At 32.6% G+C, this 20076-nt stretch overlaps 1 long non-coding RNA gene across 1 annotated transcript in view; it reads right to left on the bottom strand.

Moving 5' to 3' along the window:
* Positions 1–2447: 2447 nt before the first annotated feature.
* LOC141571820 (uncharacterized) overlaps positions 2448–20076 on the bottom strand; it is a 155301-nt gene continuing 137672 nt past the window's right edge. Inside the window, exons 2-3 of the long non-coding RNA XR_012496877.2 lie at positions 3732–3827; positions 2448–2492 (exon numbers count right to left, since the gene is read on the bottom strand). This is a non-coding gene — a long non-coding RNA (uncharacterized LOC141571820). The remainder of the gene's footprint in view (positions 2493–3731; positions 3828–20076) is intronic.

Genomic DNA, 20076 nt, shown 5'->3' with positions numbered 1-20076 from the left:
CCACTTATCTCAACGGAGCTGTTACAATATGAGAGACTTGACCCTGAGAGGGTACATACCTTAAGTAAGACATCATGGGACCTTTTGCTTTGGCTGTTTATAGACAAAGGGTGATTGGAACAAACATTTTTCTGCTATGATGTATGAGTCTCACAGACCGTGTAAGAAACAATGCTACTTTCTTTTTTTTGTATACCTATCAATAAAAACCTTCAGTTGGCCTTATTCCGGGCTCCAGTCCTCTGAGACTGAGAGACCCTTGGCCTTTGGAGAGATTTAACTGCATTAAGTCTCTGTTTGTTTCTTTCTTAAAAACTTAACCCAAACCGCCACTTCTCGCACCCTCACTGCCCGTGTTGCGCTGGACGTAACAAGAGCTTCTAATAAAGTGGATACTAAAAGAGGGAGAAATCGGTGTTCCTTTTTCTCAAGATGCTCCTAGGCCCCTGTGCATACTTTCTCAACCACACTCCAGCTATCACCTTTGTATATTAAGGAAATTTCAGAATAAAAACTATAGGTAGCCTCAAACATTACTGTCACATCCTTTACACAGGGCAATGAGCTCTACTAAAATAACTGTCCATTTTCATTACTAAGTGTGGCCAATCAAATTATTATTTCTCTAACAATGAAATCTACTCTAGGTTGATAAAATATCTATGCCATATAGTCATAAAAGGGCTGGCGTATACATATTTTTAAAATTTCTCCTCAAAGGAAATTTGCTTTTTAAGTTGGAACATTCTTCTCTTAAACATCCAAAGGAAATAGGCTATGTTTTATTCATTTGATATTTATATTCATCCTCCTAGTCTAGCATACCATGTGGAAAGCACTGATTGAATATTAAATTGAATTAAATTCCTTTCATTCGTTCTATTTCTACTTACACAAAATATGTCCCTCTGGTGTTTCTATTCTTCTCATTGGAGATACATGAAATAAATGCAATAACTCTTGAACATGAAAATTCCTCAAATATGATGGCAGCTAGTTTATTCCTACCTCTCAGTGCTCTTTACTCCAGACTAAACAACTCCATTTCCTTTAACTGTTTTCATATGTTAGGGAAACAACAATCCTCACCAGTTTACCACTTGGTCTTAGAGCAGAGATTCTTAAGCTGAATCAGAGATTCTAGGGAATTCACAAGAATGCTGTAAACCTTTGGGAACTATATATGAAATTCTGTATCTATGTATTAAGCACATTTTTCTGGAGATATATATATATATATAATATATATATATATAAAATATATATAATGTCATATATATTATATATACTTACTTACTCTTCAGGAGATCACAGATAGTATCCCATTGGGATATTAATGGCTTCTTTTAGATTCCCAATGGGATATTATCTGTGATCTCCTGAAGAGTAATACTCACTGATGGAAAAATTACCCAGTTTGCCATTGTTATCTAAAATGTGTTTCCTAAACTTGTATATAATGCTGTGGTCCAACCAGGGAGAATACAGAGGGGCTGGTATTTCTCTTGGTCAAGATACATTGTCTATTAATGCAGCTCAACCTTACAGCCACTTCTAATTGCCATCTGACATTTTTAGTTAACACTTAATGTATTTATTAATAAAACCACTAAGTCTCTTACCAGCATACATATAGACACACATCCCACACATCACCACACATTTTCATTATCAAGCTGGTTTTCACTGCTACTTTCACATGTTTTTTTAGTGTGAGATCTATATTCTACATTTGTACCTGTCAAATTTCATCATGTTGACTCGGCCCATCATAGTCAGACATTTTCTTGCATCTCATTTCTTACATGAATTAATCTTTCTGGTTTCTAGTCATTTATACATTTGATAACCATGTCTTCTCTCTCATTTTCAGCGTTGTTGATAAAGCTGTTGAGAGCTTTATATCAGCCCATAAAAGACCTTCCTTCACGGTGCTATGAATCCATTATACCACACTCTTTGGCAGTTTATCAGTGGCGTACACTTCTGTGTCATTCTATGCATATCTCCCCAACGCTTTAGAAAAGATACCATAAAAGATTACAATAATACCCCAGTATAATTAAGGGTTTACTCTATAAACAACATGCAATTGGCTAATCCTGTCAGCACAAAAAATAAGGTTAGTTTGGACAAAACTATATTTAGCACAGTATAATCAGTTAGCATCTAGTTACTGAGTTTTCGTTTTCTAATTTTTAATTGGTAATTCTAGAACATCTCCCATTTGAAATAATCATTGAAAAGAGATCATCAAGGCATAATGAGGCATTAATTCATGATAATTACATGCTTAAAAATGAACATTTTAGAACAGTTTACAGTTGAAGAATTTTTACTTTTTGAAATGAACTTTCTTCAGAAATTGGTTTTTAAGTCAACAAATTTGCTCTCTCTATACAGAAACAAGCATCTTAAGAAGAATGAAAAATATCGACCTACCTTTGTACGATGAGAGCTTGCTGTTCTTTCAATGGCAGGGTGAAGATTCTCTATAACAAAACATTGCAACACATAATCCTTATATGAACATGAGGCTATTGAATTGTTTATATAAAAATTAAACACCATGATTTTATGGTATTTTCTCAAAAATGAGCACTTTTCCTTATTTGAATAGTGCATTACTAGAAAAAAATGATGTAGAGAAAAAAAGCACTTATGGATTATTGACCAAATCAAATATTTTCATTTAATATCACAGATAGTAAAAAACAATTTTTATAAAAAATTAAGAATGACCATATATATAAATTATAGATGCCTTATTCATTTTAATACTATATAACTTATGACATTGATTTACTCTGTGAACAACTGATTTATCTATAAATGTCAAAAATTTTTCTGGAACTTAAAATGGTAAGAGAGTATAGTTTGAATTTTGGGGTGTGATGCAAGTGAAATAAAAGTAAATGAATAATTCAATAAATAAGAGAAAGTAGGAAGCAAAATCTAACACAGAATTGGAAAATGCCTGTTACTTATTTAAAAATCAATATGTTGCACTGAGAAAATTTCTCTCCATTTTAGAAATATAAAAGCACACAAAAACACAACTTTAAGGAATAAAATAAAATCAATTTTAAAATATTTTTTCTACCAAAGTTTTTGAGGTTATAAAACATGTTTATAATAAAAATACACTTAATTGTTACAGAAAACATGAACTACAAGAAAGACCCTGGTCTTGGATGACATGTAATTTCATTTGCTGAGATGCAAACCATACTTAAAAATGAAAGGCTCTTATGCAGGTCCCCAGCAAAGGAAACAGCTAGAGGTACTTAGATAGGAAACAAACTATGATAAGTTAATTACATACATTACACTTCATGCTTTTAGATCAAATGATGTATAAAGACCCATGGAGCAAAAGAAACTTTTCAACCTGAAATTGATATGAGTTCTCACATACAGCAACTCAAAGTACTCTTAGTAACATACTTCTCAAATCACGTCCATCAATATGTGACTGGCTGCTTGCATGTTCCCAAGCCTTGTGTCCTGTTCTTCTGAAGAATGGCTGAAATATCTCTGTTAACACCAAATCTCCTTATTCTGCCTACTCTTTTGCCTAGAGCTAGCAGAGGTGATTCTTGTTTATCAGTCACTGAACCCTGCCATTCTATTAAGGATGAAAGGGAGTGGCTCTCTGTGGCTTTTGAATTCTGAGCTCAGTGGATTATTTATTCACGGTAATTAAAGTAGAGAACAAAGAAATAACACACCATCTTAAAAGGCAGGATCTTCCACTTTTGGCTTACCACTGTTCTCCTTTGGAGATGAGAGGTGGCAAAAGAGACTGGTAGGCATGCTTGAATAACCTGTGGAGAAAGAACAAGAGGCTTAGACTGCCCATTTCCAGTAGCATGCTCATATCAATAATTTGTAGTATAAATCCTGTGGCCTACAACTTAATAATAAAGAATGAATTAATGTTACACTCAACAGTATAGATACAGATGACAGATATGAAGATAAAGAGAAGACAGTCACACAAAATACATAGTGTCTGATTTTTTTTCTATGTGAAGTCCAAGAACTGGCAAAACTAACCTATTAGAGAGAATGGTGGTTATTTTGGGTATGCAGGGTACTTACTGATATGGGACATAAGGGAAACTTTTGAAATGCCCCCTATCTTAATATGACTAGTAGTTACCTGGGTGCATACACACACGTACAAGATCTTTGAGCTGCACTTTACTATATTATACTTTAATAAAACATTTTTAAAAAGCAATATTATTAAAATGGGTGCAATTAGATATAGATCTGTGTATATTATAGCATGTGGGCATATATAACTTTAAGTGTTTTGTTGTAATGTTTTTAGCTACTGTAACTACTTAACTACTACATAAGACATTTTAATTCTTATTTCTGTTTTCTCTCTTATATCCCAAATATTGTATCTTATTTTTCATTCCACTTTTAAGCCACTTTTTAATATTTTGCAACCCAATTTAATATCTTTTCTGAAACAGGTATGTCTTAAATTACATTTAACTAGAATTCTATATTAGTGCATATGTAATAAATTTTATGAATATTCTGGGTTAAGACTTCAGAAACAGAGTTAAGAAACAGAATCTTACAAAGCCCTTCATTTACTAACTAGATTAATTTTGATAGACTACAAGAAACTGTTACCTTTGAGTTTCTAGAAGCCACTTTCTTTTTTCATAATTGGGGAAATCATTATTTAGAATTGAGAAATATTGTATATCTTGTATAATAACATTTGGCAAGAAATTAATAGAAACATTTTTGTTATATAAGTATAATTTTTAGAATATTGTATTTAAGTTTTGATTTATAATAAATAAAATTTTTGTTAGGTATGTAATTATTTACATATGTGCAGTGCAGAAAACAAATCAAGATAGAAAGAAGTTTCAACTTGCTGCTGAAGAACCCTGTAATCTCTAGGACATCTTTCTCTCACCCATTCAGTCACTTTCAGTTACCACAGAGGGAAAAAGAAAGACAGAGGAAAGGCAACATCCAACAATATGCTGACAGGGTTGGAAGACCATTAAAATATTTTGTGAAAAAGATGTCATACGTGGCCCCTTCATTTTGCTTTCCCAGAAAAAGGAATCTTTTTTTTTTTTTCTTCTGAAATGTATGTTTCCAAGAAAACTGTAGTGTTCCGGAATTAAACAAAAATTTAATCAAGCCATAATTTTCATATACCACATGATGCATGTGTGTGTTTTTGGTGATGCTTATCGCCCACAAATGACACAGAATTACTATACATGATGTATCAATCATGCTCATATCAAAATGAAACCTCTGACTGGAAAAATATATACTACCTTCCTAAAAATAACTGCCTAGGAAGCACATTCCTTCTAATGTTTAAAATCTTGTGGGAATATGCTCAAACTTCAAATTTCTTGTTTGGTTAAATATTTGCTATAATAAGAGAAGTGGAGAATTGGAAAGATGATTGTTTTTGGTTTATATAAGAATATACTAATGCATGCCTATCATAAAAGTGGGGAAAGGAATTTTGTGTATTTGTGATTGATTAAAGAAAGAGGCTCTGTGTTAGTGCTTAAAGAATAAATATATGGAGAATTCTTATTTTAATGATGAAGCAATACAGATTAACTATTTACAGAACTTACAGAATAACTACTAGCAAATTTTCTTTGTTAATTGCAAGGTTTCAGAATTTAAGCAAAGTATCCAACGCATATTAGCCTTGAGATGAGAATGATCATGTAACTCTCTCCATGGTTAAGTATAACCTTGAGATATAATAATATGGGATTTCCATTTCCCACAATCAGGCTCATGGAAACTACTATATTTGTGGGATGCCCAATTACTCTACTGTTGGAAGGTCAAGAAGGACAAAACATATAAACATCCAGGAACTAAGGTTGGTGAACATAGGATTTTACAGAAATTATTGTGATCACTTTTGAAGTTTGTCCCATTTGTTCAGAATGTCGAACAATGTATTAATAAGCCATAGATTCTGAATCATCTCCCACTACAATATTTAGTTAGAAAATATTACAGCATAAGTAAAAGAGACTTTTCTATAGGATATTGCAAAATTTTCAAATATGATACTTTTACTTAAGTAGAATTAATATCATTCAAAATAACTATATATTTGTATTTTATTGACTAAATTGTCTAGCTACTTAGACTTTTTTTTTTCCCCATAGACCTCCATTTACTGATATTTTAAACAAACTTTTTACCTCAGGATATATTTTTAAAACATATAAACATTCCACCAGTCTTGATGGAGCTACACCCTGAGTTATCAGCATATTTGATTAGAAATCTGTTTCTGAACAAAATTTAAAAAATTGAGATAGTGAAAGCTATTGTCACTGCTTTTTTCCCTACTTTTAACACAAATTTTTAGAGTTTTCTTTAGCTTGGAGAGGGATACCAGGATTTAAATGGGGTTGAGCAAATCTCTCATTCTGAATAAAGTTAAATGGCCATTGGCTGTTTGTTTTGTTTTGTTTTGTTTAAATTTTACAGTCACCATGCCAACACCAACAAAGAGCTTTCTCACCAGTCGTGTCTCTGGATAACTTTTAAAACCAAAGAAGATAGTCAAGTAGATTAAATATCTCTGAAGACATTTGTTTTGAAATATTGAAAAATAAAATTTTTAAAAGTCAATCTATAATACTGTTTTTCTTTCTGAGTTTAACTGCAGCTTTTGTAAGAGTATTTCTCCCACTCTTTTTTATTGAAAATGGTTTGTTCTCACTTTGGCATCAAATTCATTTTCTTCCTTTTCTTCTCTGTTTTTTTCTTTCTTTCTTTTTGTTTTGTTCAGCTAGCCTAAGCACTTAATCTTAAAAACCGTTTCTATGGAAAAAACACTTGCCATCTCCCAAATAACTAACTGTGAACAAATATGTGCCTTGCAACCTGGTTTTAAGTGGGGAACTTATTATACTAAAAAATCTGTCTCTTGGTGACATGCTGGTGTCATGATTAACAGTAATAACAATTTCTGCATGCCACTTGCTATTGCTAATAGGTTTAAGTACAGATCTTAGAATGCACCACAGCGATAATCCATTCTAATAGCTACTAGCACTTAAAAACATATTTCTAGATCAATTTTCTCTAAAAAGAAATCCACCAAACCCAGTATATAAATACAAAACAATGCATTTCTATTGAATGGTTGTGAATTTGGAGCTGAGGGACGGGTAGATAGACATCTACTCAATCACTCTCCATTCTGATCCCAAGGGGCCTCTGAGATATTACCACGGAAGCTTTAATTCAAAATATCAGATGTAGTCTATCCACATCATTTAAAGACATAAAACAGATTCAGAAGGGGGAAATAACTTGCAGAAGTCAACACACAGATCAGTGGAAATAAAGACATGAGTCTGATCATTAAACTATCTTGTGTTGGATAGTGTTCGCTTATACACTATTTAAGCAGTTAAGGTGATAAAATAAAGCTCAATTGTGGCTTTTTTGTGCGTAATATGTGATGATACTTTTCCCTGTTCCCTTTCTGAAAAAAAAAAAAAAAGGGCAAAAATTGATACGAGAAAGATTTCAGTGTGTGGAAATAACTGGCCACACTAAAGGTATTACTGAATATTTCCATTTTAAGTCCTAAATAGCTTTGTTTAGCTTTCCCATAAAAATCATTTGCTCCTCACTAAACCCATCATTATAAGGATTCACTTTGGAAAACCTCTTCTAAAACCAAAGGAATGCTACGTTTGTGTTGCCTGTAGAAGTGTGCCAAGATCCCAAGGCTTGCTCTCCAGTTGGTTGTTGGGTAGGGACAAAAGGAAGCAAGAGCAGGGAGGGCTTCTAATTGTAATGTATGTTTTTCCATTAAAAATTCTGGCTTTTTCTAATAGGCATTCTTGTTTTGTTGTTGTTGTTCCTGTTTTTGAAGGATGGATGGATTACCAGTCAGCTTGTTTGCTTCCATTGGAGTCATGAGCCATGTCTTTCAGGTTTATTTTAATGGAGCGGCATAAAGAAATCACCAGGAAATGCCTTTATTATTAGCATTAGCTGCAACAAATGGACTAAAGGAATTTTCTCAACCTTTAGTTTTCTCATTACGTACTATAATTAGGAAGGAAAACATTCTTGTATTTAATATAACCAACAGGGAAATTATCAGAACTATCTTTTAAAAATCCACTTTTCAAAACAAAAAAAGCATACTGACACTCCCGGCTCTTCAAAAATCATGCCATATCTGTAATCCCAATTTGTGAATTGCTTATGTTCTAATACATGTGATAATTTACAATTTACAAACATAAATGAGTTTTCTCAGTGTCTGGAGTCATAGCTATTTATTAAGACAAGCCAATAAGCTTTGCTTAATTTATAGTATCACTAACATATTGGATATTTACAATGAACAACCAGAGGGTACATTATGGCTTCAAAAGAATAATACTTCTAAACTGAATTTAATGACATACTATTTTTGACAGAAATATCATTACCAGATATAAAGTTATAACAAAATTATCAACATCTTCAAAGTAGTCTTGTTAGGTTATTTCTCAAACTTGAGTAATTAAAAAGCTTTTTTTAAAGAAAATGACTTTAAGCTATTCTTATTACAATAATATTTAACCATATGCATATAAACTATGTGTATATGACATACAACTCTTATACATGTTATAAACCTATAAGTAAAACTACAAAGTAAAGAAATAAAATTAAATTAAAACTCTAAAAGTTAGTTTTATCTCTCATTATACGAACACGGCAAGCACTTTTGAGTTGACATGTTAACATATATGCTTTGTGAAGATTTAATGACATGTTTTTTTCTTTTTTATCTGAGCTTCTACAAATCTTTGGTTGGTTGACATAAGTTAATATTCACTTAATGTGAATGCAAAATTTATACATAAAATCCACATCACTTCTTTTCTGATTATAGCACAATGACTAAAATACCATAGCACCACGATGTAGCACCAAAGGATTATACACAAAATGAACATATATTCAAATAGCACCTGTCAGTACAGAGTAAGGAAGTTGTTATCTGTGAAAAAATGCGTCAATTAGTCTTTTTAAGTTTTCATTGTGATTGAGAACACAGAATTTGAAAATTATTGTACAAAACTTGTAAAATCCAAAGAACATATCTTGGCTCCTTTAGGCTTTGACACAGTCTAGTCTGATCTTGCTGAAATCTTGATTCTCTAAGTATGATTTTTAAAATAACTTTATTGAGATATAATTAAAATCCAGAAAACTGCACCCATTTAAAGAGTACATTTCAATGAGTTTCAACAGATGTATATGCCTGAGAAACCACTACCACAATCAACATACAAAAGTTGATTCTATCAACTCCAAATGCAAAATTTTCTATCACACTCATCTATAGTCCATCCCTCCTTCCACATCATGTCCTAAATGACCACCGATCTGCTTTCTATCACTATGGATCAGTTTGCATTTTCTAGAGTTTTATACAAGTAGAATCATTCAATATGGACTACTTTGTGTCTTCTTTCACTAAGCGTGATGATTTTGCTTTTCATCTATGTTGTCATGTGTATGATTAATTTGTTCCTTTCTCTTTGCTGCAGTTTGTATCTCGGCAATTTGATCTCTGCTGTATATCTAGTGACACTAGAGCTTAAGAATCTCTACTTTTGATAAAAGATTCATTGGCAGATAACCTGAAGACACATGGTTCTGAGGCTCTTATGACCACTGACTACAGTGTCAACACAGAGAGGTCCACAGAAATCTTTCATTTTAATTTTGCTAATATATCAGATGGCCTGGGAAGATTTTCCTACATCAATCTGTCCTTGAGAAAACATGTCCCTTTTGTTATTAAAGATTCATTTCTTACTCAGAATTCAGACTAGGATCAGAGAGGTGAATAGTTTTCTTTACAGGTGAGGAAGAAAAACATAAACTCTCACCAGAAATATTTTTCTCTTTGTTACTGATCAGTTAAGGTTTCCAATAGTAAGATTACTCTCAGATGAAGATGCACATATCTATTTCACATTGGAGGTTAAAGCCCTAACCTCATTGTATATACACGAAGGTCTGACAATTAAGTTCGCGAACTTGTTGCTACCTTTTTTCATATCAGAGGGATTATTCATTATGAATTTGTACCAACCGGACAAACAGTTAACCAAGTTTATTATTTGGAAGTGCTGAAAACGCTGTGTGAAAAAGACAACCTGAACTTTTCATCAACAATTCATGGCTCTTGCATCATAACAATGCTCCAGCTCACACGGCACTGTCTGTGAGGGAGTTTTTAGCCAGTAAACAAATAACTGCATTGGAACAGCCTCCCTACTCAACTGATCTGGCCCCCAATGACTTCTTTCTTTACACAAAGATAAAGAAATATTGAAAGAAAGACATTTTGATGATATTCAGGACATCTAGTATAATACAATGACAGCTCTGATGGCCATTCCAGAAAAAGAGTTCCATAATTGCTTTGAAGGGTGGACTAGGCACTTGCATCAGTGCATAGCTTTTCAAGGGGAGCACTTTGAAGGCGACCGTAGTGGTATTCAGCGATGAGATATGGAGCACTTTTTCTAGGATGAGTCCATGGACTTAATTGTCAGACCTCATGTAATCATCTTGGGAGTAGACTGTTCTTTATTTTGGTCTGTTCAGACATGCTCAGAATTTGATCAATGCAGCATTTCATATTACTCTAGTTTTACATCCACTTTATTACATTTACCACAAAGCCTTTCATTCCCCAATACTTTCTAGCAATATTTTATATAAATAAATCAGTAAATATGATATATATTATAAAATGTTTCATATATTAAAATAGGCTTTGTTTTAGAATAAAGTAATAAGCCCAGCAACCAAGGTTATGCTAATGGTTGGACTAGTGACATGGAACATGTTGAATGGTCAGACAAGAAATTTTTCAAATAGTTATTTGAATATTCCTATATTGTAGATTATATTATATAAATGATATAATAAATCATATTTATATATGATAAAGAGTTTTAGGCAATTTGGGATTTTTTTTGGTAGAATCGTGGGTTATTCAAACTTACAACAGCTTTTTAGTTCATATAATTTTTAAAAAAGAAGAAAACAATTCAATTCTGGGAAAATAAAAAAGGGTTAGGAAGACTCATATTTTGACATGCAAAATCCTTATTAGTTTGCTAAGGCCTAATAGCTCCATTAACAAAGCTATTAGTCATCAACTGGAACGTGGAAAATATTTTCAAAAAGCTAAAACTAAATTCAGTTTCAGTGGAAAATGACGAAAATTAATTTGTATAATTCTACAAATTTGTATAATTCTGTTTCCTGACTTTTGTCTTTTTTTCCTCATAATTTTCAATATTCATCCTTTTTAAGTACTTCAGAGGGATTTATATAAGTAAGATCATATACAATCATTCTTGTATAAGATTGTATAAGGTCACTCTCAAATTATGTTGAATAGAGAAATTCAAATAAATACAAACACAAATTAGGCTTTGATTCACTTACTTCTTTTCACATGGGTATTAAAAGAGAGAAGAAAACATCTCTATTTCTGGTTATGCATGGATAGGAAGTCAAAATACAGAGGAAGGCATTAAGTAAATGTTGATATTCAGTGGTCTTGCTTCTATATCTGCTTTCAAATTGTACTCTAAAGGAAATTTACTACTTTCTCCCAGAAGCCAGTCATCTCATATCTTCTCCCTAAAGCTGTATTCTCTTTTATTTTCGACAGTTTTAATTACTTTTCCCCTATCTTATATAAAAGAAAATGTACATGGAAAGGTTAATCCCTATGTTACAGCCTTTTCCCAATAGGCATATATAAGTATATTTTAAGTATAGCTAAGAATCTGCCTAAACTCAGTATCTTCCTGGTATTTTTTTCTTGCTTGGTATTATTTCAGCATGTCATACTTTGGTTCTACAGAGCAGAAGAGATGAAAAACATTATCAATATGTTAAAATCTAAATCAATTATTTCTGGGATAATTTTATATGAAAAGCTCACCTTTATTTTCTAGTCATTTAATAAAATTACTAAAATTATTTTTTCCTCAAAATAAATAATATACTCTGTGACTTCTCAGAGCAAGAAAAACTTTTCTTCTGCATTTGTTGTTCTTCAATATGAATGAAACTAAATGTCAAAATAAAATAGCAATAATAATGAACCAATTTGATTGATCTTCTTAGATTATCAACTCTAGAGAATGACTTATGACTAAGTAGGCTTTTATAGGAGTTCAATGTTAGTTTTCTATTGATTAGTTTATGGTTGTAGAAGACACACACTTAGGATCTAAAATTTAGAAGGTCAAAATATAAAATGTTGAGTACAGATTAATTTATCAATGTTGTTGTCAACCATGTAAACTTTTCCTTTTTATTGCCATGGTTGTTTAATTATAAATATAGAAATATCCAGAGTTGTTTTAACTACATTTTTACTAATGGAAAAAATATCTATGCCTATATCCACAATCACATCTTCCAGGAATCATTTCATCTAAAATGAAGCAAAAGTTTCATTCATAAGTATTAAATAAAGAACAGAAATGCTTTCAGTGTTAAACGGGCAAATTTCCTGTAATCTGGAAAAGTTTAAAACTAAAATTGTATAAAATATGCTCAATCGTATTGCTATCTTTGTCACTGTTTTCTTTATGTTCTCTTCCTAATTAATAATATGTCCTTAAAAAGTGGTTATAATAATGAAATATATGTATGTGGTTTTTCCCAGTTCTGAAAAGCTTTTTGAAAATTATTTATTTTGAATAATCGTTCAAGAAATTTCTTAAATCACATTGACTTGCTCTCTAATAAATTATGGAAATATAAATAATAATATTTGCTCATCTAAAATCAATATTTAGATGTGAAAATTTCTGCCATTTCTTACAAACTTGATTTTCCTTCCAACCTTCAGTAATTCTGAATATATCTCATTTTAAAGGGCGATATAAGTGTATTAGTTTCTTTAGATAACAGTGGATTTCCAGAAGGTAAGGAATATTACTAAATATCCAAATGCCCAGTGACTCAAAAGAAATTATTAAATTGTAACTCGGCTCTTTCAAAAATTTTATAAAATATATGAAAAAATGAAATGACTTAAGATGTTTGGTGATACATTCCTTTTTGTTTTTGGTATTCACACTTCTCTAAGGAGAAAATTTTGTCCTGCTACTTAAATAGCATCTTAGAGTTGACACTGTCAAAGGATAGAGTTGTAACCGGAATACCAAGTCTTATTTGACTACTTGAAGCATTTTCTTTTATATTCTCAATTTCTCCACTGTAATGCAAATGTCAAGTGTTCTGTTCATTGTTTCCTTCCAAAGACCAGTAGATTTTTAGTTGGATAATAACCATACCCATAGCAGTTCATTATACTATGATTTGAGAATACACAAATTTATTAGGAAATAAAACAAGTCTTTGGAGATCCTGCTGGCTCATTTAGGTGAACTCACCTGAAAATTAAAATAAAGTTCTTCATTGATAAGCATGTTTGTGAATATCTTCCTGAGAACAAATTTTTAGGAAGACTACTATTCCAAAATAAAGTTGGTTCTTCTAAGTTTTTATGTGCAGTAAAATACTTTTCCCACAGTTGAATAAAATTTAGATGAGTTCATTTGTATAGAAACAAAAAATGTCTGAAGTCTCAAATAAGTGTCATAAAGTGATGTCAACCAAAAAATTACATTCCCATTTTATTTGTCTAATAGCTATAGTTATAGAGAAGTTAGCATGCTCCAGTTAGAAAATAGAAAGAACAAAGAAAATTAATGATATCTTTCACAAAAGGTAAAAACAAATCAGAAAAGAGGGATTCATTAAAATAATATTTATATTTATCAACCCTTCTATGAAGCTATATATTTTAATTACTTTAAATCATGTGTTTTTTAAAGCACTGGCTTGAGAGCAAAAGGACTTCAAAATTCTTCATTAATATAAATACCATGATATTTTTCACAAAGAACAATTAATTCTGTGGATTTCAATATCTTTTTAAAAGACAATAGGGATATAATATGAATCCCAATAGAAGTAGTCCAAGAAAACTTCTACTCCTAAGATCACATTTTCCAACCTTCCCGTATCTTTGTTATTATGGACAAAATATTCCTATAGATTACATTTAATGCTCTCTCATCTACTCAATTTCCCCTTCCTTTGCAACCGTGTTTCCCCGAAAATAAGACCTAGCCAGACCATCAGCTCTAATGCATCTTTTGGAGCAAAAATTAATATAAGACCTGGTCTTATTTTCATATAATATAAGATTGGGTATAACATAACATAACATAACATAACATAACATAACATAACATAACATAACATAATATAATACCTGGTATAATACAATATAATATAGTAATGTAATACAGGATCTTACATTATTTTTTGCTCCGAAAGACACATCAGAGCTGATGGTCCGACTAGCTCTTATTTTTGGGGAAACATGGTATGTTACCACTTTTTCACCTTTGATGGATCATTTCAGTTAGAATAAAAATCTGATACTATAAAATATGCCATTACAAAATATGTATTTGTGCCCATATTCTACTCCAATTAACTTCTTTTCGCTCTTATGTAATAAAATTCTTTGAAAATACAGCCTCCATTAGTTATCCTTCATTTACCCTTTAAGCCAGTGTAATTAGACCTTCTTCCATGCTACCAACAAATAGCTATTATCAAGGTCTACACTGCCAAATTCAATGGTTTTAGTCATCAACATTGTTGATCACTTATTCCATCATAAATTCTTTCTTCACTTGGCTTTCAACACATCAGTCTCACTTGATTCTCCTCCCACTTCCATTGTTCCTACTTCATTTCCTGGTTCTCCCTTTTCCCTATGACCTGTAAGTGTTGGAAAACCCCAGGACTTAGGCCGCAGACTTCTCTTTACCTACACTTACTCCATAGGAGACCCCATTCAATCTTATAGTAGTGAATATATTTATATTCTTTGTATTCCCCATTTTATATCTTGGAATCTGACTATTCCTCTGAATTCTAGACTTTTGTATACAACTAGTCGACATCTACAGTTGGATATCTAATACTCATCTCAAACTTAATATGAATAAAACTAATCTCTAGATTCCTCAGTTCTCCCAACATCTTCTCATTACCCACCCTATCTCATTTGGAGTATTCTACGTTTCCTCTATTTCTTTCATATATCACACCTGATCTATCTGTAAAGTCTGTTGACTAGAGCTTCAAAATAGATCTGGGATTTTACTATTCTAAGATTTTTTACTGTTAGAAGCAAATACCAAGCCATCATTGTCTCTTATCTGGATTACTGCAAAAGTTTATAACTGGTATGACTCTTGTAGCCCTTGTTCCCTACTCTGCCCCATAATGATCCTTTCAGAATATAAGTAAAATGATGTCACTCATACAAAAAATCCTTAAATGAATTCCTTTCTTAGAGTAAATGCCAAAATCCAAACAATGTCTTACAATGTGCTGGCCGCTCCCAGCTACCTCCTTGATACTCATCTGCTGTGACTCTTCCCTTTCTCGAACTCTACCCTGTCACATACTCCAAGCACACTTGGGAGGGCTGAAACACTGCGAGCATAGTTTGGGCTAAGGCATTTGCACTGGTTCCTCCCTTTGCCTGAAATGCTGGCCTTAAGAGGAGTTCGTGTTTCACTTCCTCACACCTTCCAGGTCTCTGCTCAAATGTTCGCCTTGCAGTGCACTACCCCAACCCCCACCCTGAACCTCCTATTGCCTTGAACTATTTTATTGTATTTATCAGAGTTTTATTATTTCCTTATTTGTTTGCTTATTGAAAGTCTCTCTCTTGCTGAAATCTAAGGTCACTGAGGGCCAGGACTGCCTTCAGTGCTATATGTAACCCCAGAACCTATAAAAGTTTCCGTCAACCAGTCAGAAATAAACAATGCAATAGCCTAAATGAAGAATACATTAGAGAGAATCAACAGTAGATTAGATGAAGCAGAGGATTGAATCAGTGATTTAGAAGATAAGATAGCATAAAACACCCAATGACAACAGCAAAACGTAAAAAAGAATCCAAATATATGAGGATAGTTTAAGGGGCTAATGGGACAGCATCAATCGTATCAAAATTCACATCATAGAGATACCAGAGGACAAGAGAAACAGCAAGGAATTGAAAACCTATTTGAAGAAATAATGACAGAAAACTTCCCTAACCTGGTGACAGAAATAGACGTATATAAGCCCAAAAAGTGCAGCGTCTGAAACAAGATGAACCCAAATAAACCCACACCAAGACACAACATAAATAAAATGCTGAAGGTTAAAGACAAAGGGAATCTTAAAAGCAGCAAGAGAAAAGCAGTTACCTACAAGTGAGCTCCTATAAGACTGTCAGATGATTTCTCAACAGAAATTTTATAGGCCAGAAGGGATTGGCACAAAATACTCAGCGATGAAAAATGACCTACAACCAAGATTATACTACATAGGAAAGCTATTATTTAGAATTAAAGGACAGATAAAGAGCTTCCCAGACAAGAAAAAACTAAAGGAGTTCAAAAACCAAACAAGCATTACCAGGGACAAGTTTAAGATGAAAAAAAAAAATCGAAATTATGAATAAAATGGCAATAGCTACACATCTATCAACAATTACTTTCAATATAAATGGATTAAATGTCTCAATCAAAAAACACAGGAGGGCTGAATGGATAAGATAACGAAACCCTTACATTTGCTGCCTATAAGAGACTAACTTCAGATTGAAAGACACGCACAGACAGAAAGTAAAGGGATGGAAAAAGACATTTCATGAAATTGGAAACAAACAAACTCTGGGATAGCAATACTTACATCAGACAAAATAGACTTTAAAACAAAGGCCATAACAAGAGACAAAGAAGGACCTGGTAATACCACTTCTGAGTATTTATCCGAAGAAACCCAAAATGCTATTTCAAGGGGATGTGTGCATCCTTATGTTCATTGCAGCATTGTTTACAATGGCCAAGATGTGGAGGCAGCCTGGGTGTCCATTGATGGATGAATGGATAAAGAGTAGTTGACAACACTCAGTTTTTCCTCTATGTCTCTGATTGGTTTATTCATTTATTATTTTCTTTAGATTCCACAATAATGAATGTCAACTACAATTATATGTGTGTGTGTGTGTGTGTGTGTGTGTGTGTGTGTATATATATATATATATATATATATATATATATATATATATATATTTACAAGAAGTGGAGTACATTAGGAATAGAGGTAGTGGAAATATAATGGCTGTGTGCAATGTCAGAGGAGTAGTAGATGGGGAGAGGGGAGTTATCACTGTGTGAGGGATATACATGATAAATGTTTAATTAGTACATTGTTTTGTACACCTGACACTAATAAAAAATGTTAAAAAAAAAAAAAAGAAGAGTTGGTGCATATACCTACATATACAAGGGACTACTCCTCGGCTATGGAAGGGAATGGGTTCTTGCCATCTGAACCTGCACAGAGAGACCTGGAGGATATTGTACAGAATGGAGTGTGTCAGTCAGAGAAAGACAGATGCAATGTGATTTCTGCTTATATATGGAACCTAAAGAACAAAATAAACAGAGAGGTAGGACAGGGGCTGACTCATTGATGCAGAGAACATTTTGGTGGTTGCGGGCTGGAAGTGGGGATTCAGGGGTTAGGTGAAGGGGGGAAGAGATTGAGAGGTACGAATTGGTTGTTGCAGGGTAGCCATGGGGATGTGGGGTATAGCGTAAGGAATATGGTCATTAGTGTTGTGGCTATGTGTGGTGTCAGTTAGGTGCTAGATATATTGGAGTGGTAGATGGAAGAGGGGTTAGGGGCAGAGTGGAAAGGGTAAAGGGATTTGGAAGTGCAGATTGGTAGTTGCAGAATGGTCATGGGATGTGGAGTAAAGCATAGGAAATATAATCAATAATATGGTAATGGCTATGTGTGGTGCCAGATGGGTGCTGGACTAGTTGGTTAGCAGGATCACTTCATGAGTTGTATGGATGTCTGATCACTGTGCTATACACCTGAAATTAATATAGTGTGGAATGTTGATTGTAATTGAAAAATTAAAAAGGAGGGGGAGAAGTAAAAGGGAATAAGAGGTTCAAATGTCCAGGTATAAAACAAATAAGTCATGGGGATGCAAAGTACAGCACAGGGAATATAGTCAATAATATTGTGATAGTGTGGTATCGTATCAGATGGTTGTTGGATTTATCATGGTGATCACTTCTTCAAGTATATAAAGGTTGAATAACTACGGTATACATCTGAAACTAATGTAATAGTGTATGTTAGCTATATTAACACAAATCTTAGGAAAAAAGAAAATTAAAGTACAGAAATTTGATGGAAAACTACAATTTTTATGAAGCTACCTTCGGGTAGGCAGATGCGGGTACCCCGTCCCTCTGCCAGGTTATACTTTAATTCTAAATTAAATATTTATTAAATAAGTATTCTAAATATAAGTTAAATTAAATTAACTTCTAAATTAAAATAATGCATTTCAGTTGAACAATCTTTGGAAATGATACTATGTTAGAGAATGTGTTTTTCCTAGAACAAGTTGAGGAAATGCAAAACCTAGACCGTAATTTTGATTTGGTTGCCATCTGGTGAAAATGATCTTATGATCCTCCATTGAGTGTAGGATAAAGTCCAAATTCCTTACATTGGTATTAAAGGGTTTTTTTTAACCTGTAAAATTAAATTACAAGCTGCCTTTCACTTATAAGCACCATTACTATCTAATAACCTAAACTCTGTCTCCCTTACCCACACACAGTATGGTACTTCACATCTCATTGTTGCTTTGCTCATGATACTATCAGGTACAGTAAGTCTTCTAGTCACACATTTTTTTATAATGACAAGTTTCTCAAGTAAACTTCACAGAAGTATTTTAACCAATCTAATACAAATAATTATATCTAAAACATATGCAATGGGATCTTGACTGAGGAATGTCACTTATCTAGACTTTGCTTAGCTGTAAAATGAATATAATATCTACCCTATCACTCTATTACTATTATAAAAAAGATAGAAGGTGCCTAATAAAATGCCTAAGCAAGTGAAGTAGACACAAAGAGACGCATGCTTTTTCTATTTTCTTCTCTCACCCAGTATCATTCAACCCCATTACTCATTTCTATACACCACAACTTTATCAACTTCTAATTTGCCTGTTCTGATTAGTTTAACCCCTGTTCTTGAAGTTATTTTTTCCACATTAATTACTATATTAGCATACCCTTAACCAAGGTATACACTCTCCATGGACACCAATCTGCTACTGCTTTTAAATTTTAAAGATTTGAAGTTTCAAAACTTTTATACTGATAAGGAATTGTAAATGATAAGATAGCTTCCAATGATCCTGGTGTAGCAAAAGAAGCACTTATATGAAAACTTTTAAATATATCAGTTTGATGTAACCATTAATCATTCTTTAATTTTCTGATTAACATTACTAAAAATGATTTGAGGTGTCATGATGGGATGTGAATAACTTTAGTACAATTAGTTTCTGATGTTATTTATAGAAACATAAAATAGCTTGCATAAGATTACTTTCTTTAAACAGTATGTTTTAAAATAACATAACCCCACTTCAAAATTACTGTACCTTTTCCTTAAATCACAGATGCTTAAACTTTTTCATTAGCTGATCGAGATAAATAATTTTAAATTATTTAAAGTGAAAATAAAGTGAGAACATTTATGTTGAAATTAGAACATTTTTCTCTGAAGTAAAAGCCAACAATTTGGAGTTAACTTTGATTAGGTAAAAAGAATTCTTTCCAAGTTATGCTATTTCTGTCACATTATCCAAAATTGCAGATTTTCTTTTGGCTTTATAACTTGTTTTTTAGTCACTGTTGGGGCATTTTTTCCATTACGCACTTTCCTTCAAGGTACTGAGTTTCTGTTCCTTTTAAACACAATATAGCAAATTACTTGTTATCAAATGTCCTGGCTGTTTCCCATTTCTTTTTTCTAAGTACTAGAGGTTTTTATATCAAT

This window comes from Rhinolophus sinicus, chromosome 2 (genome assembly GCF_057876585.1).
Source record: "Rhinolophus sinicus isolate RSI-liver-muscle chromosome 2, RSI-T2T, whole genome shotgun sequence".
NCBI lineage: Eukaryota > Metazoa > Chordata > Mammalia > Chiroptera > Rhinolophidae > Rhinolophus > Rhinolophus sinicus.
Note: the sequence above shows the minus strand (reverse complement) of the source record. Positions and strands in the feature narration are given on the sequence as shown.